At 34.8% G+C, this 17,578-nt stretch overlaps 1 pseudogene across 1 annotated transcript; it reads left to right on the top strand.

Annotated features, from left to right (window-relative positions):
• Positions 1 to 7,780: 7,780 nt before the first annotated feature.
• Positions 7,781 to 8,574, top strand: LOC308632980 (serine/threonine-protein kinase 16-like; annotated as a pseudogene). The gene has a single exon. The product of its transcript is annotated as a serine/threonine-protein kinase 16-like (transcript).
• The last annotated feature ends 9,004 nt before the right edge of the window (positions 8,575 to 17,578 follow it).

Here is a 17,578-nt window from a genome sequence, read left to right as displayed (position 1 = left end):
AAATTTCCCATAGCAAATATCTAATACTCATCTCTCTCTTTGCTGCCTTGTCAGATGCATGATCTCACCAAACTAAGTGTCACCATTCTGTACATCGACATTATGTTTTTCACATTCCAACACTATGAGTCTGTATTGCCATCTCTGTACTCATTTTCTTTTTTCAAATTCTATTTTGAAACATTTATTAATTATCCTGATAAGATAACATCTAGGATTAGCATTTTTAAGACTAATGCCACATTTATAGTGTCTGTTAGTTAACTTTCTGACACTCTAACAAAAAACTGGAATAATTAACTTAAAGATAAAAGTTTATTTGGGCTCACAGTTTTGGCGATTTCAGTTCCTTTGGGCCGTGTAGTGAGAAAGCATATCATGGCAGAAACACATGGTAGAGAAAAGCCTCTCCTTTCATATCCTGAAGAGGCTGAGACTTGGGGTTTCACTATTTCCTTTAAGGGAATTCCTCCAATGACTTAAAGACCTCCTACTAGGTCCCAACTCTTAAAGTTTTCATTAACTCCTCATAGTGCCATAACTCAGGCATAAAGCACATGGAACTTTAGGGAATACTTATCCAAATCATGGTGCATAATAATAACAAGAAAAACAATTGTTATACCTAAAATATATTAAATTATTAGCAAAACCCGAATACTAGACTAAGCAATGTGGTGTGTGTGTGTGTGTGTGTGTGTGTGTATACACACCAATCTGTACTTTTAAAGAAAAATATTCTGTGATACTTGCTGATGCATGCTAAAGGAGACTTTATTCAAGACCATCACAATAGATATATGAACCAGTGCATTAAGATCTTGCAGTGAGGAAAAGAGAGGCAAGAGATTGTGCTCAAGACTAAATACAAGATGGGCAAGTGAAATTCATATCCAAGGGTCAGGTGGGAAGATTCAGTGAATGTGAAATTACTAAGCAGATACATCAAGGGGAAGGGAAATTCTGGCCAAATGTAGTTAATATGATTCTTGCTAAAGATAGCCCAGCATGATGAGGCATTGCCTAGAGAATAGAGGATGAGGAAAATGATCTCAGATTTAGGGTGACTGAAGGTGGGATGTTCTTGCTAGGTTGACTTAAAAGAGATTGCTAAAACTTAGTTTTGCAAGAAAGTACAGATGGGCCTAGGAGAAGTTGAGAAGCCTGATTCAATTTTGGCCAAGGAAAAAAATCTTTGTTAACACACACACACACACACACAAACACACACAAGTGTGTGTTTATGCAAAAACACATACAAGTGTATAATCACATTTAATATTTACATCTAGAAGATAATTTTATATTTCTATTTTGGAAAATATAAACTTAGATCATAACATTAAAATTGAATATTTTTCTGTAGATCAGCATAGATTGTGTGTAAGAAGTTTCTAATACAAATGATTAGATTTTACTTTATATGCCAACAATGAGGTTTGAATGCATTTATTACCACACCCCAATCTACCAGACATATATTTGTCATGATGTGCAAAGTTCTTTTTGAGGAATTTGAAATGACTAGTGATGTGCGTATGGACAGAAGAGGTAAAAAATAACTTTAGAATATCACTGGGAATAGCAAAGGAAGATGTAAGAAAACATTTTGTGTTGAAGTGTAAAATACCTAACAATCTCTATTAATTTGTGAAAGAGATTAGACAGTCAGAGAGAATCTTGTGTACTGCACTAAAGAGAGAGACAACTGGGAATGCAGTTTACTGACTGCTCTCACTACAGACTAGCAGACCAAGAGAACCAAACATGACTAGGCATAACCATTAAAACATGTTCTAAGAAAAGGTAGACAATTACCTAAAAATTGCAAAAATGAGTACTCATTAATGGTGTTGTTTTCTCCTGGGGAATTCTGTGCATAGGAGATAGTATTTTAACAAAGAAGACCATCCTGGTGTCTCTGAAATCAAATGTGAGGCAATTCTATAGGACTATATATATGTGCATAGACTATGGGTGATTTGAACACTCATGTACATGAAGAATTTTAGGGTAATTCTGGCTGGAGAACCTCTGTGAAGCTGATTGGGAAGATTTCTATATTGTTATGGTTTGGATATTAGATGTCCCTCACAAAGTTCATGTGTGAGACAATGCAAGAACATTCAGAGGTAAAAAAATTGTGTTATTAAAGCCTTAACTCAATTAGTGAATTAATCCTTTATAGAGATTAACTGAATGGTAACTGGGGGCAGGTAGGAGGGTGGCTGGAGGAGGTGGGCATTGGGGGCATGCCTTTGGGTTATATATTTTGTATCTGGCAATTGAAGTGTCTCTCTACTTCCTGATAATGTCCTGAGCTGATTTCTTCCACCACACTCTTCCACCATAATATTCTGCCTCACTTTTAGCCCTGAAGAATAGAACTGGTTGAGACCTCTGAAACCATGAGGCTGAAAATAAACTTATTCTCCTTTAATTGTTCTTGTCAGGTCTTTTGGTCACAGCAGAGAAAAAACTGACTAAAACTCAGTCTGTGATGCAGTTTTTATTACTGAGCAGCAAATCATCTTTGCTGTCCCTGGAGTTCACTAACCAAATCAGAGATGGTTTATCAAGATCATTCACTGACTTCCACCCTTATCTCATTTTTGTTTTCATGGATATCATCATCAAGTACTCTTTAAAATCTGTGTTAATGGCAACATTTAAAACTTTTACAAATATTTGTTTTTTTGGTGTTTAGCTTTTTGAGCTCTTTATATACCCTAGTGATTAGTGCTCTATCTGATGTGTGAGGGGTAAAGGTTTGCTCCCAAGATGTAGGCTCTCTATTCACCACACAAATCATTTCTTTTGCTGAGAAGAAGCTTTGTAGTTTGAGTCCATCCCATTTATTGATGCCCTTCAGTAGATGAATGGATAAAATATGTGTCATATATACACAATGGAATATTACTCAGCAATAAAAGAGAATAAAATCATGGCATTTGCAGGTAAATGGATAGAGTTAGTGAAGACAATGCTAAGTGAAGTTATCCAATCCCCCCAAAACAAATGCCAAATGTTTTCTCTGATATAAGCAGACTGATTCATAGTGGGAGGGAGAGGGAGCATGGGAGAAATAAACAAACTCTAGATAGGGCAGAGGGGTTGAAGTTGGGGCATGGACTAATTAATGATGGTGGAATGTGATGATCATTACTATCCAAAGTACATGTATGAAGACACAAATCGGTGTGAAAATACTATGTATACAACCAGAGATATGAAAAATTGTGCTCTATATATGTAATAAGAATTGTAATGCTTTCTGCTGCCTATAAATAAAAAAATACATAAAAAATAAAATAAAGTAAAATAATTTCATTTAAAAAAACTTTAAAAAATATTTAAAATCATACAAATATGATATAACCACATCAAACTCTAATGGACACCCCCCAAAAAATTTCATAAAATACTTTGCTACTGAAATAGCACCTTTAATCATAATAAAAATAATTTGAGTTTAGCACATTTAAATATTTGAGGTGAGGTATCAAAACATTTGCTTTTGCATTTGTGAAGTGAACAGATATATTAGTCCTTAAGAGTTGAGTTGGGCAGGCAGTTTAGATAATTTGACACTAAGATAATTGCCCTGGCTGTGACTTTCATTGGTGGAATTGTGATTAAGATGGTCTTAAGGTTACCCTGAGCTTGACTAAATTTTAGGCTGATTTCTTCATGCCTGTAGAACCCTGAAATCCATTTTCTTCAAGTGGTTGTTTTAGAATACTTCATTTTCTTCATGCATTTACTTTAAAACGCTTGCTAATTGACAATTTTGTCTCTGCCCCTTTGGGGTATAAAACATAAAAGCAACTTGCAAGTGTTAAAACTCAAGAATATCTTTCTCAAAGACCTGGGAGCCATCCCTTTAAAATGTAGTTCATCATCATCATCATCATCATCATCATTAAAGAAGATAGAATTTCTCTTTCCTGTCCCTGTGGGAAACCAGGAACCTAAGTTCTAAATTCCATAGCAACAATTTACAAACAATAGATGGACTTATCACTTTGACCAAACTCCCACTAACTTTCACTGGTACTTTTTTTAACTAGCTCACCCCTATTTAAAAATACACTTCAATATTTTGTTTTAATAGATTTGAGTTCAGTCTCTTCTTTTGCAATAGTACTGAATAAGGGTACATTGCCTGTTTAACTCCATCCAGTGATGTTTCTCCTTGACCATGGCTGAATGATCCGTGAACCTGTTTCCACATTCAGAGAAAAGAGTTTACTCTGACACCTATGATTTCAAAATGGAGTTTCTTGTGCTTTCCAATATCTGAGCATCTAGTTATAAGTATTTTTCATTCTTCCTACTCATATATTAACAATAGAAAGACTAAGAATTCAGTTCTCGATAATTGTAAATTTTGTAGTCAATTTGACTTTCATGTCCAGGAATAATCTGAGCTCTCTAGCAAAACAATACAGTCTTGATATTTGTGGGAATAATTCAGTTCATGAATACATGCTTTCTTTTATAAGTCAGGAAAATAATAATCATAACTGAACTACTGTTCTGACTTTCATAACTACTGTTCTAATTCTGACATTTTAAATTATATATATATATATATATATATATATATATATATATATATATTAGTTTGTGTTTCAAGTAAGTTTTCCTTGTCCCAACAAAATAAAGTGGTAGAAGAGAAGAGTTGTGTGACATTCCAGACTCAGCATGTCCATAAGCAATCTCTCATCCACATGATTTCCAAGAAGCTTTGACAGCCACCTTCCAACATACCATCCACAGAGACCTGACTTTTTCATTGCCACATTTGCTAATATAGGAGATAAAAACATATGTGAATTCAGAAGCCCTAAGTCAAAGTTTCCGCTGGTAACTGGCTAAGGAAATTTTCCAGATCCTTTCCACCAGCACAGAGCAGGGAAAAAGAAAGATCTGAATAGGATATTAGCAAGTGAAAGGAAGATATTATAATGTGGAAAGAAGGGCAAATTCTCTCTCCCTGAAAAGCAGAGCTTCACAGGATTCCTGGACATTAATGTTCCTTTTATAAGGAATTTTAAACACCACAAATGAAAAATCATAAAAGTTGAAAATTGTTCAAGTAATAGTCCTTAATTTTGAAATTTCTATCACCAGTTAATCTGTATGTTTCTATTTTAGAAGACAGAAGATAGACTTGTTCCCTGTTAGAACAACTATTGCTTGGGTTCTTCTAGTTAATGAGTAGTTTTTTTCTTTAAAGAGAAAACAAAAGAATAGGTTTTATTCCCCCTGACCTAGAGAAATCTTATACATAAGGATTCACCATAAATAAGCAAGTCCACAGTGAGCTTTATGGCCACTTCCTAGTCCAAAAGAATATATGAATCTTCAGTTTAGAAAAGAGCTGAAGTTTCTACTGTCATGTGGAGAGCAAGCCCAGACATGGAGGGCTACATCCTTCCCTAGATGCCAGACCTTAGGGAATGCTGGAGAGCTGAGTCCAGTTCAAGGACAAGAGCAATCTCCAAGTAGGTTCCAGCAAGGGGGAGAAAATGAAAGTGAATGTGTTCCTACTCATTATTATTGGAATCTATTATTTGTAGATTGCATTAGGAAGAGGACCAAAGAACTTTCCTGTACAGGAATGACTGGATTGCTATTTGAAGTGTTATCTCCAGCCGGCAATTCATAAGCCTTATGATTTAAGCACAGACCTCCCTTCAAGTCCTTCAGATGTAGTCATTAAAGAATCATCCATCATCCTTTTTTAGTGTTCCATTTCCTCTATTAAGAAAACATAAGCATTACTGTGGCATCTTTTGTAGATTTTAGGATAAATAGACTTCATTAAATTTAAGAGGAAAGATGACAACCAAAGAAATTTTTTAAAAATGTTAGTAACAGCAAACAACCTTTGCTTGAAGGGCCCTGGGAGCAGGTGCACTTCAGGGTAGGCTATGGATACCAATCTCTAATTTACAATGATCATCAGTGGTGAAGCCCAGGACCTAATACTTCATACATAATGTTGGAGATGAAGTTTATGCTTCATTTCCCTTGTTCTAACAGATGACTTCCTAGACCCCAAATGCCACATCAACTCTTGATTTTTCCATCATGCTCATTGACTTCTAACCTTGAAAATTAAAATAGCCAGTACCATTGGTTTTCTGATATTTTATGGGATTTAGATTCAGAAAACAATAAGATTTAATATACACCCTGTTCTTGTTAACCAGGAGTCTTCAATTTGCAGCCAAACTTGGACATGTGTAGCTGGTGAAGAAGAAATATAAAACTTTTGCCTGAAGCCATGCTAAGCGTAACATGTATTTCCAACTTTGTTTCCAAACCTCAACCCAGGTGGTCAGACAACGTCCTGCCATTTCCATTCTTCCTCTTCCAAATTAGAGACTTGGCTCTTAAAAGTACCACCAGCAATAGTTACCACTGAAAATAGACATATTTTTGTCTCATGTGGTTGACAAACAGCTGTTAGATTTGTTTCGGACAATGACAAGAAGCTACTTTTCTCTATTTAAAAATCTCTTTTGCGTTCTTAAACTTTTTGATTAGAAAGAGAGTCTCATACTTTAGGAAAATCTACTGGCATAAGCTAATATGTTTGTGAATCAAATATCTATGAAATAAACATGCTAAGACTTTTAATTTTTACAATTACAATTTCTTTTTATTTTTTTTTAAATGCAAACGAATGTAAATATAATATAACCCAGGTAATAAGTTAAAAAAATACGTGTGAATGGGTAAATGCTTAAAAACTGATATTTGATGTGCAGAATTGAAACACACAGCACGTACACTGAGAGGTACAAGTGCCACAGCAGTGCAAAACTTGAATAAGGCAGGATTGCAGATAAACCCACTACCAGCAAAATGCTGACAAGCCCTGTGTACTGATCATTCAGTCTGAAATTTTTATTTTAGAATTTCTGATTTAACTTTAGAAATCCAAATAAGTGACCAATGCTTTCTTTTTATAGGTGTTAGTGTTACATGTGAAATAATGATGGTGGAATGTGAAGATCATTATTATCCAAAGTACAGGTATGAAGACACGAATTGGTGTGAATATACTTTGTATACAGCCAGAGATATGAAAAATTGTGCTCTATACATGTAATAAGAATTGTAATGCATTCTACTGTCATATATAAATAAAAAGAAAAAAGAAATAAGGAGAGCTTTGGGTGGAAATCATATAGATAATAATGGCTTCCTGTTACTACTACTCTGAAATAATAGGCCAAATACTTTATATGGGTTTCTCCACTAAAAAATTTCATAATTACTCTGTGAGTAATAGATTGAAGCATATAAAATTGTAATATTAGGCATTTTGCTTTTCAAAAAAAAAAAAGAAAAAAAAAAAGCAATTTCATAAGGTTCAACCAAAAAGCTATCTCAGGCTCTATTTTTGCTGAACAGAAAAATAAAGCGCTACCAGGTTAAGTAATGTGATCCAAAATGCAGACAGGTATTTAGCATGACTGGTGTTCAACATCATTTGTCTTGAATTCAAATTACACTAACTTCTAGGATACGCTGTGTTGAGGTTCAACCCTGAGGGTCTGTTTATTTCAAGACCCACAAACTCTGGTGCTTCACTCTGCTTAGGAGGAGGCAGGGCAGTCTGGATTATGCTGGACCCTCGACCTGCCTTCAATTTCTTTCCAGCAAGATCCGTTGGGCCCCCAGAGCATCACCTAGAAGAGCCCACTCTGGATGAACCTTTCTGCAGCCAAAGTCTGTCCTTAAGAAGGTTGACTGAAACATTATGGGACCCCTGTGTGTCTGCTCTCGTGGAACTGTCATCCAGAAACTGGGGGAGAGTGGGTTTAGCGATGTGGCTAGTGGAGAGGTTACATGAGAGACACTTCTACTCCCTGAAGCAAATCCTGTGTCAGGAGCAGGAGCAGCAGGACCAGGAGGAGGCTCAGTGGGAAGCCGACATGCATTGCCTCTTCTACCACCCCAACATTCTTTGCCTCTTGGCTTACTGTCTGAGAGAGTGTGGTGCTAAGCATGAGGCCTGGGTGCTGCTACCTTTCTTCAAGAGAGTTACGCTGTGGAATGAAATAGAAAGGCTGAAAGACAAAGGCAATTTCCTGACTGGAGGATCAAATCCTTGGCTGCTGTTGGGTATCTGCAGAGGCATTGAGGCCATTCATATCAAAGGTTTGCCCAAAGGGACCTGAAGCCCACCAATATCTTGCTTGGAGATGAGAGGAAGCCAGTTTTAATGGACTTGGGTTCCATGAATCAAATATGTATCCAAGTGGAGGGTTCCCGCCAAGCTCTGACCCTTCAGTCCCTGGGTTGTGTGCTTTATGCCATGATGTTTGGGAAGGCCCTTATAACATGGTGTTTCAGAAAGGCGACAGTGTGGCCCTTGCTGTGCAGAACCAACTCAGCATCCCACAAAGCCCCAGTCATTCTTCAGCACTTTGACAGCTGCTGGCCTCCATGATGACTGTGGACCTGCAGCAATGCCCTCTCATTCCTCTCCTCCTCAGTCAGTTGGAGGCACTGAAACTCACAGCTCCAGGCCAGCACACTACTCAAATCTGAACTAACCAGTGGTCACATTGAGATGGCTCCATGTGCCTTGGAAAGAGGCTCTTATCCCTCATTGGAAATTCATCCTTTCTATCCAGGGCTGCTCTTAACAGTTGGTTACCAGGGATGAGGATCCTTATCTCAGTTCTCTCTCTCTGCTCTTTTACCCCAATATATAGGCAAGGGGCCTGATGGGTGGTGAGGCTGGAGGAGAAAGTGAAACAGAGAAAATATGGTGCACAACTCTGAGCTGGACTGCTGGGCTCACATCATGTTCTGCTTTCAAATCTGGAAGCAGGAGAATGTATAAACAGGAGAATAAAGTGAAAGCAGGTTGGTGTGGAGAAAAAGAAAAAAAAAAGACCCACAAACTAAGTTTTCCCCCAACCAATTCAATCTGGTAAACTTCCTAGAGGGAATACGAGTCAATTTGTTTTCTTACTCTGTCAACTAGATGCATTCAGACTTTAAGAATTTGACTCTGAGTACAAGTTCATTCCTTCAGGACCAAAGAAATGAGACCTATATTCCCAGAGAATTCAGGGGAAGAAAGACTTTAGTGCCATTTTGATGTGTGTTTTGAAAACCAGGTAGGGATTCACAATGCTGGGGAGGGGAGTTCATGCTTGGTATTCCTGTATATGTGAATTCTCATGAGATCTGACTTAAATAGTATTTAAATTAATTTCTGCTGTGCAGACCTTTTGTCTTTCATATTTCTCTCTTTTTTTCTCTCTTATTCCTGAGAGTTTAGGCACCCATCATCTGCTGGTTACTCTATGATTATTGTTAAATGTGAGCAAATCTGAGAGCTCTCATGCAAATAGGTCATGGCCAAGTAAGTACTAAATATTTCAAAAAGAAAGAATTATGGATTATCCAAGTTTTAATATTATCTCTGTATATTTTTTAGTGTTTAAAATAGATTTTTGAAAATAGACTTTATCTCTCTGTACCTTTTTCTAAAATTTCATGCTCAAGAATATTTTGATACTATGTCCACAAAATCATAATTATTTTTTGGTTTATTAAGAAGGTGTAGAATAATATCAAAACATAAAAGTTTTATCTATTATAAATGGGCTAGAGATTATTTAACACATAAACTGGGAACTGAGAAAATATGTTCAATCAATTTTTTCAGTGATCTCTGAAACAACTCCAGTGAATGGAAACAGATTTCTCAAATAGTGTTTTACCAAAACATTAACAAATGTTCTGTATATGGGGAAAATAGCACATATGTTTGGGAAATATCACATAACTCATCTTCATTGGCAGATCCACATTATATGACATGTCAAAGTCTTTGAAATTTCACAAAAGAGAAATAACCATGTAACATGTTAACTCCTTGGATTACAATCCAATTTCCAAATACCCTCTGACCTTAAAGGATATATATATATATGTATTTACTTCTCCATAAAAAGTCTATTAGAATCTGGTAAAACATTAGTGTTTGGTAAATCTTATTTTGGTGGACATTGACTTTGAAAAGGAAGATTTGAAGTAAAAATTTCAAGAGCCATCCGTGGGCTATATATGAACCAAATATCAGTATTACAGCTAGTGAATAGGAGAATCTGGTGTTTGGGAATTTCCAGCAGAAATTTCTTCTGGCCAAGAACACCCACATATGTGAGACTTATGCAGCTCTGCCTGGTCCCACACAGGACCGGAGATAGGGTGACCTGCTGCAGCCACACAGCCTCTCAGAGACGGGTGTGACCTGCCAAGATGCCAATCAACCTGCTGACGCAAGACATCAAGAAGTAAGACTCCACTCCTGAAACCTTATCTCTGCCTTTGTTGTACCCTCTTAAAGAAACCACAGGAGCCATTTTCTAATTGTCCAGCTCCAGCTCCTGTGTGGGCTGAACCTATCAGGAGCTGTACTTTAAAACTATAATTCTGACTCTGCTTCTTTTTTCTTCAGTACCTATTTCTGACTTAAGTTCTCTGGTGGCTTATAACCTCCTGGGCAGGAAAAAGGACCCCCCAGTGAGGTGCTGGCTGCCTCCAGATACAAAATCAATCAGAATATTTATTAAGTAATTATTATGTTTAAGACATGCTCCATGCTTTCTCTGAAACACACTTTTAAGAAAGGTCTGGCCCTGAATCTGTTCATTATCTCAGCAAATCACTTAGATATTATTATAGGTTGAAATATGTTTCTACCAAAAAAAATTGAAGTAGTCTTAACCAGTACCTATAACTGTGATATTCTTTATAAATAGTATAAGAGATGATCAGTTAAACTGAAATAATTAGAAATGACTCTGACTCAACAAGAATGGGTCTTGGGAAAAAGTGAGATTTGGACAGTGGCACAAACAGGAAAAATACCACAGGAAGCCTGAAATTATGCAGGTACAAGGTATTTGAAAAAAATTGCATTTCCTATAATAATAACAATGAAATTACTAGAGATAAATTTAATAAAATTAATAAAAATGCATAGAAATTTTAGAAACTAGGGGAGAAGCCTGGAACAGATCCACCCTCCATGAATTTGGAGAAAGAATCCACCCCTTTGGTCTCAGACTCATAGCCTTCAGATCTGTGAGAAAATGAGTTTCTGTTACTTAAGATAACACGTTTGTGGTCCTTTGTTACAATATTCAGAAAAACGAATGCGGACATATTCAGAATACAGTAACCAGCAATATTTCTCCTCTGAAACATCAATGACTACTAGTGCAAACAATATTTATTAAAGAATTTCAGATAAAATAAGACCATATGAAGTCCAAATGTATAGAGATGGCTAAAAAAGGAAGGAGAGTGTTAGAAATAACGAGGAGCCACAAGAAATCAAACACATGCTCGAAAGTAGGTGGGCAAGTCATTTACTTTTGACAGAAGGGGATGCTACAGAACCTGGATAGCAAGTGTGCCTGGATAGCAGCATTGCCCTTCACCCTGACTGAAAAACTTAGGGATACAAGCTACCTTCAATTGGCTAATTAAAAATTGGAATGAGCAAAGGGAAGTGCTATAATTTAAATAGGTAAAATTGGATCCGTTAAAGCTGAATACTATAATCTGAAAATTCTTACAGATAGGAAACATTGTTGGTGGATTACTAAAAAAAAATTAACTTCACACAGGAAAAAAATGCAACTATGTAATAAAATGAATATGTTAAATTATTTGCCTATAGTAATTATTTCATTATGAGTATATCATCTACAAAAACAAGTTGCTTACCTTAAATTTATGCAATGTAAGTAAATAAATCAATACTTTATCATTTCAAACTCATTGTGCTTTTTATTGCTAATAGAACCTATTTTCCAGAATAAATATTGGAAATACTGGATGTTTGCTTCCTTTATCTTTCTTGTCCACATGTCAGCTATTAGGCCACAATACTCTGCAGGTGCCTGGGATCATATAGGTACTATAGGGGAAAAGTTATAACTCCTATAAATTTATAGTTGGAATGGACCATTCATTTCAAAAACATCTATAAGAGGAAAGCAGATATTCATTAACATGTATATTTTATATCTACAGGGAGAAGCCCAGAGAACGAGTAAATCTAAAAAAAAAAAAAAAAAGGTGGCTTTGAATTCTAGCTCTTATTGAACCTTCAACAAATACCAGTACATTTTTAGAGAAGTGACAAGACAAAGGAAAAGAAACTTGAGTGTCAACAGGTAGCAATTTGGGGGGAACACAAACAATAACAGATAAATGTTAGCTGATTAGCTGCTTGATATCAATTCCTCTGGTATCTTCTCATGGCTGATGAGGGCCTAAAACTATCATCAGTGGTCAACTTCTGTTCTCTCTGTAAGAGAGTGTAGGACAGGATACCTATTCTTGTAAATTGATGGCTTGTCTAGGAAAACAGGGAGGACAGAGAACTCTCCTGACTGGATATTTATCTTCAGCTCAATACTCTATATTTGTCTTCAGCTCAACACTCTGATATTCTAGTCTTCCATATTACTCAACCAATTCATATTGTGTGAATGAATAGATGAATTAATAAGGATGAAATGAAGTCTATACTGCTTCAATCATACATACCTAAACAAAAGTTTCTGAATCCAAATAATTTTATTTTTCTGTTTCAATTTTTCTTTTTATTGATGTGTATATGTATTTTTTTGTTTTGTTTGTGCGAGGCACACTCCAGGTGCTGGTACTACAACAGTGATTTGGGGTACCATATACAAGGGAAAGACTTTGAGTTATCTCTAGAAGGATTAACTTGATCAGATTTACTTTGACAGTTAAGATGGGAACAAGTTCAGAGAAAGATATAGACAAGTGATTTTGTAATAGAACTCATCATAGATGCTGGGGTCTTGCCAAGAATCAGCAAAAAGGATGAGAAGGATGATATAAAACAGAGAGAGGAGATGGCATGGAGTTAGTGAACACCTGGAGTAAAATGAGAGACTGGGATTTACATTATTAGCTAGTGATGAGATGAAATAAGAAGTAGAAAAAAGGGAGTTTTTCTTTTTCTTTTTCAAGATGGAGAGAGATTTCATGTTCAGCTTTGGGCATGCTCTATCTATATGCCAGGCTGATGGTACAACAGTGTTTTGCTTACCTCAAGGGAATTTTGGACATGGAGGGAAATGTGCCACAAATATTGTTCCTCATGTTACAGAAGGGGGGATCATTCATGAGACTCAAAGCTACACTGAGTTTTGTGCATAATTAACATCTTTTTTAAGTGAAAGACACTTCAAAATTTTTTATTTTAAAGGAAAAATGTTGGCTATAAGAAAGTTGGTGATAATGTTTGTATTTTTAAGAAACTTTGATCTTATTTCTCTATAGACAGTAGATAATGCTGATAAATGTATGAAGCATAGAAACTAATGCATGTGTTTGGGTATCACATATATAGCATAAAGTTGGGTCTCTTTCCTAGTGAATATTCAAAACAACTTCTTCCCAAATAGCCTCAGTAGAGAAAATGAGCATGATATCTTTATAGAATCACATTTTTGGTATTATAACTAAAGGTCAGTTGTCATATTTGGTGTGATCTCTGATTTTTCAGGATTTTATAGCACATTAAATCATATCTGTCAGGATATTGCTATTTCAGCTTTGGTTAAAAATGTTTTCATTCCATTGTATATGTTGTACAGCACATTTTATAAAGAGAATAATTTATTCAGAAATTTGGGATACCTTCTTTTATACACAAACCCAGAATAGGCATTTTGCACAAATACTTAATTCATTTTAGCTTTTAGAATAACAAAATTAGAATTGCACATTTACAATGAGATCATCTGCTAATGACATTTTTATGTAATGTTAGCAGAATGTGGAATATTTCTATTCTACTTGCATTACTTCAAAGAAATTGTGTGTTTATAAAACAAAGACAGTCTTTAGAATGATACTCAGATGAAGAGAAGTGTGATTTTTTTTTTCAAAATAAAGTCTTCTTTATTGATATCCCTCCCTTTTCTGGTGATGCAGAATGATAGACCTGCTAACCTTGAAAGACCAGGATAGAAGAGGTGAATTAATTAGTCACTCAGGATAAATTAATACGTAAATCAAATATAATATAACCTAAGAAACAGGTTCAGAAATATGTGTGAATGGGTAATTGCTTAAAAAAATGATATTTGATGTGCAGAATTAAAACACACAGTGCATACACTGAGGGGTACAAGTGCCACAGCAGTGCAAAACTTAAGTAAAACAGAATTGCAGGTAAATCCACTAACAGAGAATCAGCAAAATGCTGACGAACCTTCATTCTGCCCTGAGTAGTATCATCCAGGAGAATGTCCCTCATTCCCAGGTTATTACACCAATTTAGCAGGAAATCGTAAATTATCAGGATTATCCAAATATTATTTTAGAAGTTTAAATTGCAAGGCCTCTATTCACATAGTTGAGCACATTGCATACTGATTGTAAAGGTGGACTGTCTTAGGGATTTTGCATTTCAGGGATAATATCAGTTGCAGACTGGCCAGTTCATTGCTAGACTCTCTGAGAAGTTAGAGGGATGTATTAGTCAATAATGATTAGTCTGTTTCAACATTCTAGATTCTAGAAATAATTTTCATTGAAAAATATCTCAAATCTCATTCATCTTTATAACTTTGAGCCCACGGTGAAACCTGTCAGAAAATAATTTGTCATTAAATTTAAACAATAAAAAAATAAGCATATTACAGTAGTCCATATTATCTGAGATTTCACATTACACAGTTTGTTTGCCATTATCAATTATGATCACATATTGTTAAATGGAAAATTCTAGAAATAGACATATCATGCATTTTAACCAACTTCTATCAAAGTAGGATGTTACTCAATTTTATTAATAGTTCTTGGTATTATTCTCTTACTATGACTATAAATTAATCATTTCCATAAGTATGCCTAGGGAAAAAACATAGTATCTATAGGTTTTAGAACAATCCATGGTTTTGAGTATCTGTAAAACATCTTGGAATGTATCCTTTGCAGGTATTGGGGAATAATATATAACAAACTTCAATATGTACAAGCTGGGAAAAAAACATATGAGGTTGGCTCATGATTAGATTCTTTGGAGTGTGAAAAAGCAGAAATGTATCTCCCATACTTGCTTATTTCTTCAATGATAATAACGATGGTGGATGTAATGCATTCCACTATTGTCATGTATGTAAGAAATAAATTAAAAAAAAGAAAAGAACTAGTTCTTGGTTTAATAATAATAATAATAATAATAATAATAATAATAATACATTGATGGCAATCTACTATAATATGCTCTCTTTCACTTCAATTTAATTATTTGAGTCCACAATATTTTTCTTAGTCTTGATAATGCTTTGCCATTTTTTTTTGAAAAAGAAACCTTGTTTGATTGATATTTTGTATTATTTTTCTATTGACTCATTTCATTTATCTCTGTTCCTATATTTATTATTTCCTTCTTCCTCTAACTTTGGTTTAGTTTTTCTCTTTTTTTTCCTAGTCTCTTCCAATATAAAAATAGGTGTTGGTTGTGATTTTTCTTCTTTTTTAGTATAAATACTTGCAGCTATAATTTTTCTTTCCTTTTTTTGCTACATTACAAACGTTTGGTTTCCTGTTTTTTTAATTTGTCTCAAGATATTTTGTAATTTCCCTTGTGATTTCTTCTTTGACTTGTTAAGTATTAAAAGATTTTTAGTGATTAAGTGGATATTTGTAGATTTCCCTATTTTTCTGCAATTGATTTCCAGTTTTATTCCATTACCACCACAGAAGCTACTTTGTATGACTTCAATTAAAACATTAAGGCTTACTTTATGGCCTCACATATTATCTATTCTGGAGAATATTCTATAACCACCTCAGGAAAAAATATTTAATGTAGTATTGTGGTGTAATGTGTCCTGTGTGTCTGTGAGGTTCCGTCCATCTTTAGCATTGTCCAAGTCCTCCAATTCCATCTTGAATTTCTGTATTCATTCCATTATTAAATGTAGATATGAGGTCTCTGATATGAGGCATCTTAATATTATTGTAGAGCTATCTATTTCTTCCTTTAGTTGTGTCAATTCTTCATTTACTTAGGAGTTCTGATGTTTGGTACATATGTTTATAATAATCATGTCCTTGATTTGCCTCTTTCATCTTTATCTAATGACCTTCTTTGTTTCTTACATAGTTTTTAACTTAAATTCTACTTTTAAATATTAGAAAAGCTATATCTACTCTCTTTGGGTTACCAACTGCATGTAATATATATTTTTGGTACTTTACATTTCAATTCATTCAGTTTCATGAACTGAAACTCTTTTAGCAAGAAAATAGTTACATCCTCTTTCTTTATAAAATTTATTCTAACAACCATTGTCTTTTGATTGGGAGGTTTAATATATTTAAATTTAAAAGAATTATGGTTAGGAAATTATGCTGCTAAATTGTTAATTTTTTTTCTCTGTATAATATCTTTCTAGCTACAACATCACTAGGTGTTCAGAAGTTTTCATTCCACAATCTTAAGGGACCACTCTTGGACACTCAGCCCTTTCTTGACTGTCATTATGCAACACATAACTGTAGTAAAGAAAAACAGAACTTCAGCTCAATCAATCAGAAATAGCCAGTTAGACTGTAATCATTTAATCAGGGACTTTCCAATGTAATAAACCCAATAAAGCAACTGTAGAATAACAAATCAATTATTTACTCTAACAAATGTTTTCCTTTGCATTCCTTCATTGGAGCTTATAAACCACTTCTAGTTTGGAGTAGTCTAATTCATTACTCTTATTTGCTTAAATAAACTCTTTGATTTTTTTTGCTTCAGTTTACCTTTTAAACAGCACAATATAGGACATTCAAATTAGAAACAACAAAATTATATGGGAGTTTAGGAAATATTCTTAAAAATATAAGTCTAATATGCCTAAAGTATGTAAACTCTGTAAGTTAATTCAGATGAAGTTTAATAATTTAATGAAATTATTTAATCAAATTATTTGTTTCTAAATAAGAAAATATTCATGTTTGTTTTAGACACATTTTTCATTGCTGTGACCAAAAGACATGATAAGAACAATTATCGAAGGAAAAGTTTTTTGGGGGGCTCACAATTTCAGAGTTCTTAATCCATACATGGCTGACTCCATTCCTCAGGGCCTGAGGTGAGCATCATGTTTGAAGTGTGTGGTGGAGGAAAGGAGCTAAAAGGAGAGAGAGAGAGAGAGAGAGAGAGAGAGAGAGAGAGAGAGAGAGAGAGAGACAGAGAGAGAGAGACAGAGAGAGAGAGTTAGAGAGTTAGTTCTCTTTGCTGCAGACAAAATATAGTCAAAGGCACCAATGACTCACCTCCTACAGGCACACCCTTCTTGCCTACAGTTAATCCCTATCAATGGATTAATGCACTGATTAGGTTCAGATCTCATAATACAATCATTTCACCATTAAACTTTCTTGCATTTTCCCATACATGAGCTTTTTAAGGGACACCTCATATTGAAGCCATAACAATGTATATAGAATATTGATGGAAGGAGGAATTTAAGTGACA

This window comes from Spermophilus citellus, assembly GCF_964194105.1.
Source record: "Spermophilus citellus genome assembly, chromosome: 13".
Classification (NCBI taxonomy): domain Eukaryota; kingdom Metazoa; phylum Chordata; class Mammalia; order Rodentia; family Sciuridae; genus Spermophilus; species Spermophilus citellus.
This window is presented reverse-complemented; position numbering and strand designations above follow the sequence as displayed.